The sequence below is a fragment of the Dendrobates tinctorius genome, unplaced genomic scaffold, assembly GCF_039654945.1.
Source record: "Dendrobates tinctorius isolate UK_male_01 unplaced genomic scaffold, ASM3965494v1 ptg000065l, whole genome shotgun sequence".
Classification (NCBI taxonomy): Eukaryota; Metazoa; Chordata; class Amphibia; order Anura; family Dendrobatidae; genus Dendrobates; species Dendrobates tinctorius.
In genome coordinates, this window is record NW_027361733.1 from 27943388 (window position 1) to 27962785 (window position 19398).

The following is a 19398-nucleotide window of genomic DNA, read 5'->3' on the forward strand; positions in this document are numbered from 1 at the left end:
AACCCAACAGTGTCATCGGGGTCTACAGTGACTGCTTTGAGTATTGTATTGCTACATTGTGCCGCAGTGACTGTTGTCCTTGACGGCACTGTTTTTTTTTTATCAACAGTGGACAAAGTCCGAACACGTTGGCGTTCGATCAAGGACCGCTTCAACAGTGATGTTCGTGCTGAGGGCCAGGTTCGCAGTGGATCTGCGTCAAGGACCAGAACTAGATACCGTCACTATAACGCGTTGCAGTTCCTAAGACCGGTCCTTGCCACGAGATCGTAAGTATTATAAATTTTGGGTTTTTATTTTTATTAATCTGTGTTTTTCTAATCCACAGCTGATGCTTCTTGTAAAGGCATGGTAGTAATGATTTTCCTTTCTTCAACAGCACCTGGAGCAGCACCCTGCAACCTGGCCCTGGAGCGGTCCTTCCTCGGACGTCCTCTGACCCGTCCCAGCCATCCGACAGCCAGGAAGCACCTTGCAGGTCAACCACACACACAGCTGGTGACCAGGAAGCTGGGCCATCAGGTGTTCCCCTGTCCCAGGTCTCTGCCACTGGTTATGCGTGCACTACCCGCCAGCGGCAGAGGGCCTTGGACAGGAATGTCTTGCCCGAGTTTATGCATTTGAGCGAGACATTTAATTCCAGCCTCAAGTCACTGTCCGACAGAGTTGAAAGCGGTTTTGCACTCATGGAACGTGGTTTTAACCACTTTGAACACCGCTTCAATTCTGTAGAACAGCGCCTTGACCGTCTGGAGGCCGACCTCAACAGACCAGCACACCATTTTTTTAGTAAGATTGAAAAGGGCATGGCGGAACACCTTAGTCCTGATCAACAGCTGAATGTGCTGCAGGCCTGCAACAATGCTTTCTTGCAGGCTATGCAGCATAATCGGTACGGTCAGCAGTCAGTGGTGTCCTTTCCACCTGTGCCACCATTGACTCGCTTCACCTCACTACCGACTTGTGCTGCATACCACTGCACGGACACCTCTATTCAAAGCCAGGACACCCACCGTTACACCACCACAAGTCTGAGTGCAGCTGGTCACTTCACCGACACCACCATGGCAAGCGCTGCTCCTGTCTGGAGCACCACCGCCACTCCCATGCATGCGTGGAGCTCAGCCACCACTAGGCAAACATGGAACAGCCCTGCCGCTACAACAACGTGTAGTAGCCCTGCCACCACCACTCTGCAAACCTGGACCATCACTGCCGCCACCAGTCCTCCTGCAAGGACGAGCACTGACAACGAAGAGCAGCAGCAGCAGCCACCTCAGCAGCAGCTCCAGCCACCTCATCAGCAGCCACCTCAGCAGCAGCAGCAGCCACCTCAGCAGCAGCTGCAACCACCTCAGCAGCAGCTGCAACCACCTCAGCAGCAGCTGCAACCACCTCAGCAGCAGCAGCCGCCACCTCAGCAGCAGCCGCCACCTCAGCAGCAGCCGCCACCTCAGCAGCAGCAGCAGCCACACCTGCAGACGGGGGACCTACACTCAATATTTGCCCCTACTTCAAGGCGAAATCCATCAAGGCGGGCATTGGGCCAAAGTCGGTCCAGGCACACAAGCCTACGGCGACATGCCATTACAACTAATGTACCTGAACAGATTTCCTCTCCTCCAAGTGTTCCTAGTTTGATTCCCTTAACTGGACTACCTTCCCCCACAAGTTTTGTTGCCCCTTCCCCTCAAACACCGTCTTCAACAGCAAGTGTTGCATATTCCCTGCACACCCCCAAATTGAAACCATCTGCCCCCAAACGCCGGAAAAAATAATTTTTTGGTTTATTTTTGTGATAAAAAATAAATTTACATTTGTGGTTCACCATTACTAAGTTTCATTAATGTTGTTTGCGCCGCTCACACACACTGATGGGTAAATACATGTTAAAAACCAACCCAAGGCCTAGTATAGTCATATGTGAAATAACACGGACTAGTATAGTCATACCAAGGCCTAGTGTAATAACTCGAGTTTTACCAACTTGGATCTGGTTTCATGAAAAACAAACTGTTGAAACTTGTCTTAAAAATAGGTTTCTTTCTAGTTTCACCAGTTTGTTTTTTGTGAAACAAGATGCTAGTTGTTAAAAATCGAGTTATTACAGTAGGCCTTGGTATGACTATACTAGGCCGTGGTATTTCACATATGACTATACTAGTAGGCCCAAGGCCTACTATACTCATATTTGAAATACCACGGCCTAGTATAGTCATTCAAAGGCCAAGTGTAATAACTTGTAAGTTGGAATGGAGCAGATTACATTCATCCACTCAATGCTGACTTGTATTCCCCATGGACTTTCATTGGGGTTGGGTTTTGAGGGTTGTGTTTTGAGAAAATCACATACTTTGTTTTCAACTAGTTGCACAATTTTCTCTTGAAAAAAAATGGTTTCCTGATTCATGGCCTGCAGCTTTGCTCGTTCCAATATATTTCACGCAGACTAGCAATGCTGCATTTTAACTCATATGTGTATTTACCTGCCCAGGTGTGTGAACATCAAAAAATTCAGTTATACATGGGAAGTTTTTTATTAAATTGGAGTTTCAAAAATATAGTGCACTCAGTAATGGTATCAAATAAGGTTTTTTATTACCATAAACAAACAAAAACATTACACCATTTCATCTTGCCAGTGCACCAGTCCTACATCAGAAATAAAGTAGGCCGCAAATTGGTCCCTCATTTGGCCAACTTCAACGGATGACCTGAGAGTGTGCTGAGTGAATTCAGGCAATGGGTTAGGAGCATCATCGTCCAGTTCAAAGGTCGGGTGCTCTTTAGCCATCACAAAGTTATGTAGAACCACACAGGCCTTCACCACCTCATCGACTGTTTCAAGTTTAAGATTAATGGCCGTGCCCAGAATTCGCCATCTGGAAACAAGAATCCCAAAAGCACACTCGACAGTTCTTCTGGCCCTGGTCAGCCTGTAATTAAATATTTTTTTGGTGTGGTCCAAGTCCCGGCTGGAGTAGGGTTTCAGTAAGTTTCCGCACATTTGAAAAGCCTCATCGCCAACCATTACAAAGGGCAGTGGCGGAGCTTCGGTGTGAGGAAGAGGCCGTGGCATAGGGAAATTAAATTGGTTGCCATACAACCTCCGGCCCATGTCTGAGTTTTTAAAAGCCTGTGAGTCATTACCACGGCCAAATGCTCCAATGTCCACTGCTACAAACATACATCCGGCATCCGCAATCGCAATGAGTACTATTGAAAAGTACTTTTTGTAATTATAGTACTCAGATCCCGTTCTTTGGGGTTTGATGATCCGTATGTGTTTACCATCAACAGCTCCCAAACAGTTGGGAAAATTGCATACTGTCCAGAATTTGTCAGCAATTTCCATCCACTTTTCAGCGGTGGGCAGGGGCATAAATTCTGGGCAAAGAACATTCCAGAGAGCCCGGCAGGTGTCAGCAACAATTCCAGACAAGGTAGAGATTCCAATACGGTACTGGAAGTGTAGTGAAGATAGGGTTTCTCCAGTCGCCAGGAATCTGTGAACAGACAAAGAAGTAAAATTAATATTTATGTATATTATTTTAAAAAACTATAAAATAAAATATTAGTACATTCACGAAAACTAATTACCCACGGTTTTGAATACTAAATTTAAAAAAAACCCATCAGACCGCACCCCTTGGTTTTTAAAACATACCGTAATGTCACCAGTAGCCGTTCCTCAGGAGGAATCGCACGACGGAGCTGTGTGTCCTGTCTCCGGATGGATTGTTGGACACGAGCAAGCAAATCCATGAAACTTTCGTGGGACATCCTGATATAATCTGTAAATTTCTCCGGGTTTGCCTGTAGCTCGCTGTAGAGGGTGTGGTATGCCCCACGGCTCTCCCGGAGTTCAACAATCGGATGTATCCACATACGCCGCCGTCTTCGCTGCCTCTCTCTCTTCCTTTGTTCATGGCAAGCAACTGCATACGCCTGAGCCATCGCGATGTCCAAATCCAAGTTGAAGTGAAAACTCTTCCAGCGCAGATCCATGGTCACGAGAAGAATCAAGCAAATGTGAAGAATACTGTAGACAGGGTCTATATATTAACATACCACACCCACAATGAAGTCCCATTGGTCTTGTGTGTTGTTGAATGGTTGTTTTTTCATTTTTGTGGGGTTTTTCCAAAATCTGTAAAAAAACGCAAACGCACAAAAAACGCATACAAACGCGCAAAAACGCTGCGTTTTTTTCCTGCATGCGCATAAAAATGCTTGAAAAAAACGCAGCGTTTGTATGCATTTGTATGCGTTTTTTTAATGCGTTTTTTTGCGGGAAAAACGCGCTGCAAAAAAAAGCAAGTGTGAAACTAGCCTTAGTGCTATGTCGAAAAAAAAAGCAGGAAGAAATTAAAGAAGAAAGGATGAAGGTTCGTGCAAGAGTTAGGAAATGCAGAGAACTAAAGAAAAGTGTGAAACATATTCAAAGTGATAAGTCACCAGTGCCACACAAATCAGCTCATCAAAGCAACTGCGAAAGTGAGGAGGTTACTTCCTACCAGCACACCAAGAAAGAAAGGTGTAGTAAAAATACTATTTGAATCATTTTGTGGACCTATTGAAAGTACAAGTTCTTCATCCAAGAGAGTAGGACCAACAACATTGTATCTGCAGTACTGGGCTTCAATCACTTTATTTTACGAAAGAGATGATTTAAGTAGAGCTTCCTCAGGTGTAAAAGATGTTGCGACAGTGCGCTCCTCTGATGGTTCCAAGAAAAAAGTGCAGACTCTGCATCTGTACCTATCCCTGTTGGAAACCGTTTTTGTTGAACACTATGGCAAGAATAATAATACCTGGGAATGCCCATCTAAAGATGATGAAATTTATTAAGATGTCTGTCAAATTTTAAGAAAGGTTGATTCTCCCCTGAAAATGGGTTCCAAGGTCATTTGGGAATTTTTTGATTAGCCAGGAAGTTAAATGAGCAGTGAGCACAAATTTACATCCTTGTTGAAGTTCTTTATTAGCTATGTCTGAATTCATTGGACTGGACTACATATGTAGGCCTAGATTAAAATTTAGTCTACATTATTTAATTGATCAACTGTCATATTTTGTAATCAAAATTTCCACTCTGCAAAAAATGTTGACAACTGCAAGTATGAATATTGATTGATTACATTTTTATACTAAATTTTAGTCTACATATATAGTTCACACCAATGAATTCACATGCAGCCTGTGTTTTGTCTAAATAAAATCCGTTTGTCTTCTCAAATATGAACACTGACAAAGTTGAACACATTCTTTGTTTTGTAACGTAAGTTACTATATTGTGTTGTAACGTAAGTTACCTACATTTCTTGTAAGAAAAACTGTTGCATTTAACTTGAGAGATTAAAATAAGTTTGTTTAAAGTTGTTTGAACTATGGTGTTTTAATACAATAAAAATAGTGCTTCTCCCCTGTTTACCAGAACAGAAAATTTGGCAGTCTCATGATATGGACAATTGCCTTTCCTTTTTGTGTAACGTAAGTTACCAAGTAATAACACTGTATTTTGTATTTAATTTGTATTGTTGAAAAATCAAACTGTGTTCAAATCTTTTGAGAATAGTTTAATGTACAATATAAATTCACTCATTTTTGTGCCTGCCTTCAAAGAACAGTCTGTAACCATTATTAACTCAGTTTTTGGCTTGTGAATGTAACGTAAGTTGCCATTGAATGCTTGAGAGGGGGGCCCGCATCGGGCCCCATCTCATCTGCTCTCCGGGCCATAGTGGCAGGCTTCTTCCGGTGCAGAAACTGAACCTGCGTCCGAAACGCAGTTTCAGTTAAACTCTCTATTGCCGTGCGGACCCACACGGCAATAGATAAAAGCCGCCAATCGGAGGCTGGCAGCTGATGTCAGTGCGCATCTCGCCGGCGTATGACATCATTGTCATTCGTCGGCGAGTCGACGAAATGCTGGACCCCAACCAGATAAGAAGAAGGTGTTTTTTCTCTAGTCACCTTCCACAACAGCATATGGAGGTTGCCTCTTAGCCCTGATGGGGGACAGGTAACAGAGAGGCTAAAAGGCCCTCCCACCTCCCATTTGCCAGTGTCTTTCCTGTTCCCCATGGGGCAGGGAGAGGTTTCCGTGTGCTGTGGTGGACGGTGACTGCAGTGCCTAATTTCTTCACAGGCTGCATGTGGATGTGTGTACACTATCCCTTAAATAATCCTCCCTACTCCTCATATTAGTTTTTCTCTTGGCATTCTCCATTATTGTTTTTTTTATATCCTCTGCATAGAAAACGTTTAGCAATAATTTGGCATTCAGCAGAATATAAAGCCTCTGTTGTGCAGCAGCGTTTAGCTCTAATATATTCTCCAGTAGGGATATTATTAATGATATGCTTCGGATGATTACTTGCTGCATGTAAGAGGGAATTTCCACACACTGGTTTCCTATATAGACCACAGCTGATATTTTTCTCATGGGGAATTACCCGTGAGTTGAAGATCCAAAAAGGAAATAGTGTGTGGATTCTGTTCAAAGCTGAAAGTCATATTGCAGGGATTGTTATTGAGATATGCAATAAATGCACTAATTTCAATTTTGTCACCCCTCCAGGTCACCAGGACATCATCAATATAACATGTATAAATATAGATGCTCTCCAAAAAAGGATTTAAATCACTATATATATATACTGTTGTTCAAACCAATTCATAAAAATAATAGCCAGGGAGGGGCTAAATTTGGCCCCCATTGCACAACCTTGAATCTGTAAATAAAATTTATACGAAACATAAAATAATTATTTTTCAAAAGGGTTGCTGGAGACCTCTGGTTGTCATGCCAACCTATCGGTGACCTGCGATCACGTGATGGGGTCACTGATGGGCGGGATTTCCGATGCGCTTACCAGAAGCGTGAGTTAAATGCCGCTGCCAGAATGGACAGAATGGAGGAAACTACTCCACTTCACCTTGCACGCTCCTCCACAATAATCCCTCTCTTCCAAGAAAAGAAAAGTTTAAATTGTGCAATTTGATTGACTAATAATAATATTTATTTTTATATAGCGACATATATTATTATATATATTTTTATGTAGTCCGCAGCGCTTTACAGTTTACACACATTATCATCACGGTCCCCGATGGGGCTCTCAATCTAGATTTCTTATCAGTATGTTTTTTGGAGTGTGGGAGATAACCAGAGAACCAGGAGGAAACCAACGCAAACACGGGGAACATACAATCTCCTTGCAGATGTTGTCCTTGAACTCAGGACCCCAGCGCTGCAAGGCTGCAGTGCTATCCACTGAGACACCGTGCGGCCCGACTATAAGTATACTAGCTGAAGAGCCCGGAGTGGTTAGCTATAAAAAATTATAATGATTATATTGCACATAAAAACATTTCACATCATATATTCAACACTACAGATTTGCAACACAAATTAAATACCCTGCAGTATTTAATCATAATGAAAAAAATACAGTATTTAGTTAACATGTTTTTTGATAAAAAAATTCAAAAGCCATCAAGCCTCCTTAAGGCAACCGTAATTGAGATATCATGACCCAGCTGTCAGATGACCCGAGACCAGGGGCTCCTTCCTTATCCTTACCACTAGTGGACGCCCTAGCTCATCCTATTCCCCGGCATACTTCTAAAGGTGAAGATGTCGGGGCCACCACCCTTGCCTTATCACCTGAATCAGCCCTCCGTCTGTTCTCTTCCCCCACCTAGGGAAGAGGGATGCTACTGTGCACCGCACTACACCAACCCGACGAACAAGGCAACACAAACAAGGGTAAACTGAAAACACCAAACATACAAATATTCACTCACAAAAAACAGAGAAATGCACCGGGGAGTGGAGGATGGGGGAATACCCAAAGTAAGAGGAGGAAAGGGAAATATCACACTTACAAACCACACAACAGTCACAGATAACTTCCAAAATGCCTTCTCATATAAACACCTCTCCTTCAAGTCATGCAGCAAAAGCTAGTTCTGACATGGGTTTGAATCAGGACCCAGATTATAAAGGGGATGAGAGTGGCTCACTGAGCTCAGCTGAGAGCTCTAACTCCCAGAGTATCCAACATGGCCGATTAACCCGTTCTGCCAAAAGCAATAAACACCATTTGAAAAATGCTTCTTTTCATTGCAGGAGTAGGAGCAATCAGACGCTGCGGTCTTCTGGCTCCTCTCTGTTGCAGTAACCCCATGACATGGGACAGTCCTAACTCTAATATCAAAAACCTTACGGTTTGTCAAGTGACATGCATGTAGATAAGGGCTGAGATGAACTGAACACAAGTAGTTGGAACACAGCCAATGGAGACAACATAAATAATGAAAAAAAAAGGAAAAGACAGCTCATCAACACTTGAATGTGCACAGAACTCCGTCCTGATGAGACATACAGGGGTTAGACAAAATAATGGTGTCACGGGGTCCTTCTCTGGTATCACACAATCAACAGAGCGAGCGAAGAGTGAACAATTCCAAGACCTTTATTCAGGCAAAAATACGAAAAGGTCCATATTCAGTCCACCACACAAAGGATAAGATAGTCCAGACTAAGAATGCAGTCCAGTATCAGGATAAAATGTCCAGGGAAACGAGATTCCAAAACACTCTAGCACCAGAGGATAAAAAATGGATCCTTCTCTCTCTGAAATGCAGCCTTTTCACCATCTTGTCTCTACCGGAACTGACTTGTCCAGCTGCCGTTCTTCCCCCCCACCCCCTTCCTTGTCCAGGGGTAGTCAAACAAGTTACCTCCCAGAGGAGAACAAAAGGCCTTAGGGATTAATGCACTACAGGGGGTCATCAAGAGACAGATACAGTGAGGCTGTAGACTTACAATGTAATAAGAAAAACACTATGAAAATAACTGGAATTGTTAAAAATAGGAATATACAAAAAATGACATCCACATAACATATCACACCATCACAACCTCTCCCCCCCCATAATAAGTGAGCACGCCATGAGGTCTACACAGACCTCTGGCCTGCTCACTTTAGTCCATATTGCTCAGTTATTTATAGTTCCTTGTACAGTGGCAGGGGTAGGTCGGCCTGGGGAGCCTATGGTTCTTCTTGTCGAGACAGTCCATCGGCGTTCTGGTGTTGGTTTCCCCACTTGTATTGGATGGAGAAGCTGTAGGGTTGTAAGGACAAGCTCCTCCACAGCAATCTTCCATTGTCCCCTGATACGCAATTCAGCCATGTGAGGGGGTTGTGGTCTGTAACAATCGTAAAGTCTCTGCCATACAAGTAGGGCTGCAATTTTTTTAGCGCCCATACGATGGCAAGGCACTCCTTTTCAATAGTGGCATAGGCAACTTCCCGATCCAGTAGTTTCCAACTGGCAAAAGCAACAGGATGTTGTTCTCCGGCGGCGTTCACTTGGCTAAGTACTGCCCCAATCCCAAAGGTGGATGCATCTGTCTGCACGAGGAACCTGCGTTTATAATCCGGGGCAGCCAAGACAGGAGCAGTGACGAGTGCAGTCTTTAATGCTGAAAAGGCATCCTCGCATGCAGGCGTCCATGTCACATTCCTAGGCATGTTCTTGCGGGTCAGGTCGGTTAGGTGCTTGGCCAAGGTGCTGAAGTTAGAAACAAATTTGCGATAGTAACCAGCAGTTCCTAAAAACGCAAGTACCTGCTTTTTAGTCTGGGGTCTACACCAGTTGCTAATGGCTTCCACCTTGGCAGGCTCAGGCCCTAGTGTCCCACCCCCTACTCTATGCCCGAGGTACTGCACCTCAGCCATCCCTATTTGGCACTTATCAGGGCGAATGGTCAGTCCTGCAGTAAGGATACAGTCCAGCACTATGCCCAAGTGTTTAAGATGTTCCTCCCAGGTTGTGCTAAAAATGGCGATGTCGTCTAAGTAAGCACAGGCAAAGTCCTGACATTGTTGTAACAGTCGATCCACCAGTCTCTGGAAAGTAGCGGGGGCAGTTTTCATCCCAAAGGGCATTCCCAGGAACTCATAAAGCCCAAATGGAGTAATGAAGGCTGAGCGCTCCCGAGCGTCCTCCGTTAGGGGTATCTGCCAGTACCCCTTGCTCAAGTCTAACGTAGTCACAAATTGGGCACTGGCCAGATGATCCAATAGATCATCAATCCTGGGCATGGGATAAGCATCACTCTTGGTGGCATCATTTAGTCGTCTGTAATCAACGCGTGTTGTACCATCCTTCTTGGGGACTAGGACGACAGGAGAGGCCCAAGAACTGTGAGATGGCTGAATAACTCCCAGTTGTTTCATCTCCTCCAGTTCATTCTTTATCATGCCTTGAACAGCCTCTGGAACCCGGTAGGCAGCCTGCTGGATGGGGCGTTGTCTGGGGGTTTCCACATGGTGACTGGTGAGAGTAGTCTTCCCCGGCTTTGAGGAGAAAGCAGCAGCCCTCGGCCTTAGTACGGCGACAATATCGTCCTTTTGTATATCTGATAAATGGGAGCCCAGGGGCACTTGTTCCAGTGATCCTCCCGCTTGGGCAACCTGGAGGAGATCTGGGAGATACTCGTCGTCGGCGGTATCACTAGGGGGGTGTCAGACAGCTAGAACAGGCAGAGATCAGTCGTGGTAGTCTTTCAGCATGTTAATGTGGATGGTTTTCTGTCGTCGACCGCTAGTGTCCAGGTCAATAACATAGTGTCATTAATTTTCTTGACAACCTGATAAGGGCCTTCCCACACTGCTTGGAGCTTGTTGGCAGGGGAAGCAGTAATCATGAGCACTTGCTGTCCTTCCATAAATTCCCGATTCCTGGCATTACGGTCATACCAGGTTTTTTGTCTGGACTGGGCCATTCGCTGATGTTCTTTAGCGAAGTTAGCTAGCTGGGCGAGACGGTCTCTGAGCTCTAGAACATAGGGAACGATGGGCATTCCGGTATCTGAGATGTCTCCCTCCAAATGTTCTTTCAGAAGCGTGAGAGGCCCACGGACCTTCCGGCTAAACAGTAGTTCGAAGGGAGAGAACCCTGTGGACTCTTGGGGAACCTCCCGATAGGCGAAGAGGAGATGTGGCAGGTACTTTTCCCAGTCTTTTTCAACGTCAACAAAAGCCCTCAGCATATTTTTTAGGGTTCCATTAAAGCGTTCACATAGTCCGTTGGTCTGCGGGTGGTATGGGGTGGTGCGAATGGCTCGAACACCACAGGTATGCCATAGGGACTGGACCAGATCTGACATGAACTGAGTGCCTTGATCCGACAATATTTCACTAGGAAACCCTACCCGGGTAAAGATGGTAACAAGGGCCTCGGCTACCTTTGCTGTAATACTGGACAGGGCCACAGCTTCAGGATACCTAGTGGCATAATCCACCATGGTCAGGATATATTTTTTCCCTGACCTGCTGGGGTGGGCCAGAGGACCTATGATGTCGACGGTTACACGTTGAAATGGTTCCTCAATTATGGGCAGGGATTGCAGGGGTATCTTATGTCGAGCTCCTGGATGCCGCATTCGCTGGCACACATTGCAGGTGCGGCAATAATGGGCTACCGACTGCGAGACGCCCGGCCAGTGAAAACTTTGGGTGAGTCTCTTTTCAGTCGTTTTTCTCCCTTGATGCCCAGCCAAGGGGATTTCATGGGCCAGTTGAAGTAGCTGTGCCCTGTACTTCTGAGGGACAATGAGTTGCCTGGTCGTTGCGTCAGGGTTGCCCTGGTCACTGCCCTTTGTTACACGATAATACAGTCCGTTTTCTCGAATGAAGCCATCCCCATTATCTCCCATGTGCCCAGTTTCTGCCTTTCGCCTGAGGGCTGCTAAGGTAGTGTCACCCTCTATTTCTCTCCTAAACTCCTCTCTGTCCCAAGACTCTCCCAATGTAGTAGCAGCGAAAGTATTGCTTACCGACTCTGATGCGGTTCGTGGTGGTTGCTCCCCGGTGGGGTCCGGATGACGTAGTGCTTGAAGGGCCTGTAGTCGGGTGACTGCTCCCACAAATTAGCACTGTAACTCCCCAATGTCGTTCCCAAGGAGGATATCTGCAGGAAGTCCTCCCATAACTCCAATCCAACACAGTTTTTCTCCACAACCATAATCCAAACGCACAGAAGCTCGCTGTATATATTTGCAGGCACCGCCCGCCAGGACAATTGGAATTCCCGGACCCTGGTAAATTGCCTCGGGTCGAACCACACGGGGGTCAGCGATAGTCAAGAATGCCCCCGTGTCTCTAAATCCTGACACTTTGTACCCATCAATAAAGACATCCTGCAGGTGGCGTTGCCGTTGCTCTGAGTAGCTAAAGGACAGAGCCCGGGGTCCGTACACTCCAGGAGGGGTATCTATGGTGCCGTGGTCGGTGGTCCACTCTGGTGGGGGTGGTGGTAGCTCTTCCTCAGGTGTGGTGGAATGTACAAGATGCACTGGACGAGGTGGGGCTGCCTGGGGCTCCCTCCGAATCCTGGAGGGACAGCCAGACTGCAAATGTCCAGGTTGCCCACACCCATAACACCTCCTCTCTGTGATACCCCCAGGTCGTGGTCGGAACTGTTGGGGCCTAGGATTGTGAGGTGTGATTGTCATCGGCTTGCGACTAGGTGGAAGGGCAGATATAATTGGAGGGGGACGGGGCGTGGGAGCAGGCCGTGGTTCATTGTCCAGAAGCCTCCTCCATTGCGGCCGGATAGTAAGGGCTTCATCGGCCAGGGCTGCAGCTCTATCCACGGTACACGGCGTGCGCTCCCGGACCCATTCCCGAACCTCTGCAGGGCACTTGGCAAGAAATTGTTCTATAAGGATCGCCTGTATAACATCTTCCACAGTAAAGGCGTTTTCTGCTTCCAGCCATCTCCGACATGCCTCGGACATCTTATGTGCATACATCCTAAACGATCCCCCCGTGGTGCATGGGAGGTCTCGGAACTTGGCCCTATGTGAGTCTGGTGTGATAGCATGGTAATCCAGGATAGTCCGCTTTACAATGTTATAATCCCGATTCCGCAGTGCATCAATGGTTCGGTAAGCCTCCGCCATGCTTCCGTTCAGGAGCCCCACTAACAAATGCATCCAGCTAGAGTGGGGCACCTCCATTACAGCACACTGCTGCTCAAAGTCTTTGAAGAACCCCTCCACATCTCCAGAAGCCTCATCAAACGGCTTAAACTCTGTCCGGGTGATCTGTACAGGCTCCCGGATTGTTGAGGTTACTCTCCACATTGCGTTACTCCCTTTTTCAAGCTCCATTGCTTCCTGTCTCCGCTGTGCCTGGCGGGCAGCCTCCTCCTTGTACTCCTGAGAGACGCCGGGGCCCAAAACCGCCATCTCTTCTTCATACCACACCAACCACTGGCTTTTCTGGATGGGGATCCCTGTCTCCAGTGCTCGTCCATCAGACATCTGGGAGGAGGTGGCCGGGCTAGCGCCCACCAGTAGATCGATTAAGGCCTCTTTAGTCAGTCCCTGGTAGTTCAGGCCCAGGTCTCTGGCTCTCTCCTGTAAACTGCATACAGTCCAATTTCTGTACTCACTCTGTGGGTGGTTCTCCATTGGGTAACGCTTTGTTGATCCCACTGCTGCCACCAGTTGTCACGGGGTCCTTCTCTGGTATCACACAATCAACAGAGCGAGCGAAGAGTGAACAATTCCAAGACCTTTATTCAGGCAAAAATACGAAAAGGTCCATATTCAGTCCACCACACAAAGGATAAGATAGTCCAGACTAAGAATGCAGTCCAGTATCAGGATAAAATGTCCAGGGAAACGAGATTCCAAAACACTCTAGCACCAGAGGATAAAAAATGGATCCTTCTCTCTCTGAAATGCAGCCTTTTCACCATCTTGTCTCTACCGGAACTGACTTGTCCAGCTGCCGTTCTTCCCCCCCACCCCCTTCCTTGTCCAGGGGTAGTCAAACAAGTTACCTCCCAGAGGAGAACAAAAGGCCTTAAGCCCCCATTACACATTGCGATATCGCTAGCAATATCGCTGTAAAGTCACCGATTTTGTGACGTTACAGCGATATTACTAGCGATATCGCTGCATGTGATACTTACCTCCAACCGGCTCCCCCGCTGTTATCGCTGATCGCGCGAGAAGCTGCAGGACCATTCCTCGTCGTTCACTTCCTGCGGCGCTTCCTGCTGTGACGACGAGTGACGCGTGGAGCCGGGCGGGAGGACGCAGGATCGCCGCGTCTGATAGGTAAGTAGCGACCCCCGTCCCCAGCGATGTCGCTGGTGAGATCTGCCTGTGTGACAGATCACTAGCGACCACCTAGCGATGCACCAGTGATCCTGACCGCGTCATATCGCTGGTCGGGATCGCTGGTGAGTCGCTAGGTGTAACGGTACCCTTAGGGATTAATGCACTACAGGGGGTCATCAAGAGACAGATACAGTGAGGCTGTAGACTTACAATGTAATAAGAAAAACACTATGAAAATAACTGGAATTGTTAAAAATAGGAATATACAAAAAATGACATCCACATAACATATCACACCATCACAACCGGAAACACCTGGAAACATCAACAAAAGTTAGTTTAATATGGTGTAGGTCCACCTTTTGCGGCGATTACAGCCTCAACTATCCAAGGTATGGATTCATGCAAGGTATGAATTGTTTCCAAAGGAATTGTAGCCCATTGTTCAGCTAAAACACCCTCCAGTTCTTTGAGCGACGATGGCGGCAACGATGCCGGATCCGGTTTTTGAAAAAATAGCCAGATCCTGCCTGACGGAAAAAACCTGATGTGTGAAAGTAGCCTAAGGCTATATGCACACAGTGCGAATTCTGCTGTGGATCTGCAGTGAATTTGGCCCTGCGGATCTGCAGCAGAACTGCAAGTGATGTATAGTACCATTTAAAGCTATGTAAAACAAAAAACGCAGTGCACATGCTGCATATTTTTCCACGCAGATTTGCTGCAGATTCAAAACTGCAGCATGTCACTTCTTTTGTGCAGATGTACAGTGTTTTTGCACCCATTGACTTGCATTGATCCGCAGCAAAACCACAGGTCTTAAGAAAGATTTGCGGTTTTGCTGCGGATTAAAAGCTGCAGATCGAGAGGGGGGAAGATTGTGGACAGAGTGTGGGTGGTGACTGTGCGTGTATGGTGTGTGTTCGGTGACTGTGCGCGTGTATAGGCCTGTGTGTGGGGTTTGCGGGCCTGTGCAGGGGCTCTGCCGGGGCTGTGCGGGGTGTCTGCGGGCCTGTGCAGGGGTTGCCGGGACTGTACGGAGGTCTGCGGGGGTTGCCGGGACTGTACGCGGGTGTGCGGGGGGTGGTCTCTGGGCCTGTGCGGGGGTCATTGGGCTCTGCAGGCCTGTGTGTGTGTGGGGGGTCTGCGGTGGTGTGTGTGTATGCAGGCATCATCCGATGGGACTACAAGTCCCATCGGGCTATGCTTTCTACACTGACAGTGAGTGACACATTAGCCAATGATGGGACAGTAGTAGTCCCATCATCCGGCTAATGTGTTGCATGTAAAAAAAAACATACGGAACATATAACATACAGAACAATAAACATATAACATACAACACATAACATAGAGTACATATTCACAAATCACCTAATTCCCTGAAGCCCTTGATCAACTGTAATAAAAATAAAATAATAAACCAACCTATACTCACCTTTCCGCCGTAGTCTAATTAATAACGAGTGTTCCACGATGATCTCCTGTGGAGAGCTGCCACATCAGCTGATGCGACCGCTCTCCAGGGGCTCCAGCAATGAAATGACAGGCGGCGGTACCTCCGCTGTGTATCCCTCCGTGTCATGATCCAGGTTGAATCTGACAGATTAAATGCACAAAGTAACCTTTTTTTTACCTTTGGCTGTGTGCCAAAGGTGGTTTTGCCCCCGGTGGCCATTAGGGTCATTGCACTGTGGTGATTTCAGTTGTAGTTTTCCCCCGGTGGCCATTAGGGTCATTGCACTCTGGTTACCTTAGTTTGTTCACGTGATTATGTAACAGGTGTGATTGCTCTATAAAAGAGGGTCAGGTGTGTCAATCACTGTTGGTGATAGTTCCTCATTCGCAAGCGAGCCTGGGTGAAGAATGGAGCTGAAGGAGAGTTACGGGCAGCTCAGTGAGAGTCCTGGAGTAGCAGCTATGGTGTCTGCAAGGAGTGCTGGCATGGCTTGGTGGAGTGTCAGCTATGGTGTCTGCAAGGAGGGCTGGCATTGCTTGGTGGAGTGGCAGCTATGGTGTAGAGCTGGACTCGGTTGCTGGAAAGCTGGACTCAAAATGTTGGACTCTTTGGCAGAAAAGCTGGACTCATTTGCTGGACTGTTTCTGGACAGCTGCACGCAGGTGGTGGACTCTGTTTGCTCCAAGGCTTTACTATGGTGTTGGATCCGAAGGGAGGAAAAGATGCACGCAGGTGGTGGGCTCTGTTGCTGGGAGCGAAAGCAGCAGAGCAAAGCTAAGTGGTGTTTCCCCTGTTTTGTCACTTTTCCTTATGTGTGTTTAGTGCAGTGGTGGGATTAGTTTCCGCACCGACCATTTCCCTAGTGAGGGTTTAGGTGCAGGGCGAGTCAGGGTTTTTAGGTTCCTGATCGTCGCCCGGTGCGGAACCGGCCTAGGGAACGTTAGGAGTGTAGAGACACTGACTCAGGGGAGTGCAGGAGGTCTCCACGTCCCCGTTCCCTAACACAGGACCACCATTGTTACCCAGGTTTTCCCTACCCCCTTTGTCTTGTATTAGTTACCGGCCTGCGGGCCGCGTCACACTGGACAATTACACGTGCCGTGTCCTGTTGTATCAGTTACTGGCCATCTGGCCGTGTCACACAGGACGGGGCACGTGACATTCCACTGAAACAGGTCCCCTAACCCTAATTCTCACACAGCATTGCTGTAAAGTGAGACTTTGAACTCAGGTAACCTCAGTGATGGACTGCAGGAGCTGTCAGACTCGGGGCCTGCTGTTCCGGTCGCAGCCACTAGGAGGACCCGGACAGTCACTTCGCCATCAGACTCAGGGACGGCTGTTCCTGCCTCGGCCACTGGGAGGCACCGTGGTTCACCCGTGGGTGATGGTGGTGACAGAGAAGTGGCTCCTGTGCAGGCATTTGATGGGTGCAGGCTCCGCCCCTCTGTCAGTCATCAGGAGGTTACTGCATCACCATCTGGCCTAGTCCTGGGGGCGGTCCTAATGACATCATCAGTCCGGGAACCTGTGAGGGATGACCTGATCCCTCAATTACCTTGGGACTGGTCTTGCAAGCCGCCGGATATATTCTTGGTTCCCCTGCGTGCTACTGTGTGATTTCCTATAGTTAACTCTGACCTCAACCTGGATTTCTGACCATTATTCTATAGCCTGCCGTTTTTGTACCTCTGCCTCTCTCCCGATTTTTGACGCTGACCTTGGCTTGGATTCCTGACCTTTCATCTGCCTGCTGATTTTGTACCTTTGCTGCCCTCCTGGTTTTTTACTGACCTTGGCCCGGACTTCAGACCCTTCTTCTGCCTGCTGATTTTGTACCTCTGCTGTCCGCCGGCCTCTGACTCCGGACCACGATTACGGGTTTTAGTTTTAACCCCTTGATGACCGTTCTGCTCTGGTCCACTGCACCCCTAGACAGCTACCCCCTGGGCCTTGCTACAATTCCAGATCCCTGTATAGGGGTTAAGGGTCTCGGGGTTACTCAGGGCGTTGTCCTACTGCAGCCCAGATTCGCAGACGGTCGTCACATACGGTTGGTTTACTTATTTTTTTCTAGAAGACCGAGGGCATCGCTTGGATCCGAGAGTTCAATAAAAATATGAAAACCGTGTTGTGTTTTATTTTATTAAAATATGTATTCTTATGTGTGTGGTTTTTTTAACCCTTTATTAATATAAGATTAACAACGGATAGTCGTCTTATTGACGCCTCTCCATTATTAACTGGGCTTAATGTCACCTTCCAATAGCAAGGAGGAGGGGAAGAGAGTGGCTAAGTGCCAGAATTGGAGCATCTTATAGATGCGCCATTTCTGGGGCGGCTACGGGCTGGTATTTGTAGCCAAGGAGGGGGGGCACTATATATGGCCTAGGCTATGGATATCAGCCAGCAGCTGTCTGCGTAGCCTTTCAGGCTATAAAATAAAGGGGGATCCCACGTCATTTTTTTGGGGGGGTCCCCCTATTTTAATAGCCAGTAAAGGCTATGCAGACAGCTGCAGGCTGATGTTCATAGCCTGGGAAGGGGCCATGGGTATTACCCCCTTCCCAGGCTACAAGTACTGGCCTCTGGCCGTCGGCTTTCCCCCTCTGGTGCAGAAATTTGCATGGGAGCCCACGTCATTTTTTTCCTTAAACATATATAGCTATATATCTATGGATATGTCTATAGATAGATAGATGGATAGATATATCTATCTGTTGTGGTGTAGTAACCACTGTGTCCTCTAGGGGGCGCTGTGTGGATGTCCCAAGAGAGAGGAAGAGTGGCAGAATCCTGAAGGACGGTTGTGTATCTCAAGGTGGGTGGCCTTGAGATGGAGACTTAGGTATGTGTGTTGATCAGCAGTGATACTGCTGAGTGCTGCTTTAATATGTCAGGGAGAAGTCTCCAGGTAACTAGGGAGATGGGAGGACCTACTTACCTACAAACCCACCCAGGGGGTGTGTTTAAAGAACACTGATGTAAAGAGTGTGTAAATGCTTGAAGGACCTGTGATGAGGTCAGTCATGTGACCCGGTGGGCGTGGCTATGAACCATATAATGTGGCCAGGGTGAGTCACATGTAGTGAATGCAGGGACCTGGTTGGTCCGTTATTGGAAGGTCCCGTCTGAGAGAGATGGGGCTGCCTTCTGACAGCAAGGAACGCTGTGTTGAATGACTGCATGTGCCTGGTAATTCCCTGGAGGGAATGGACGTCTGCAGCATGGAGAATGAGCTATGAGTGAACCCTGATGGGTGAGATAACTGTGAGGCTGAAGAGCCTGCGTATGGAACACTTTTACCCTGTGGTAAGCAGCACCTCAGCAGTGTCACTGCTGATCAACACACATACCTAAGTCTCGATCTCAAGGCCACCCACCTTGAGATACACAACCGTCCTTCAGGATTCTGCCACTCATCCTCTCTCTTGGGATATCCACACAGGTGCCCCCTAGTGGACACAGTGGCTACTACACCACACTGTCTATCTAACTATCCATCATCTATCTATCCCATATCAATCAATCTATCGCTATCTAACTATCTATCTGTGAGTGTAATGGAGTGTGGTTTGGATAAATGTAAAAGAGGAGGTTGGACAGAAATGACATCACAAATCTTTTTTTAAATTAAATAACGTATCTTTATTTAGCTTACAAAAACGCAGGCAAAACTGCACTGAAAAACCACATCAAATCCACGGCAAAAACGCACCTGCGTTTTCTGCCAAAAGCTGCGGTTTTTGTGCAGAAAAATCCACACAGCAATCCGCAACCCTAAAAC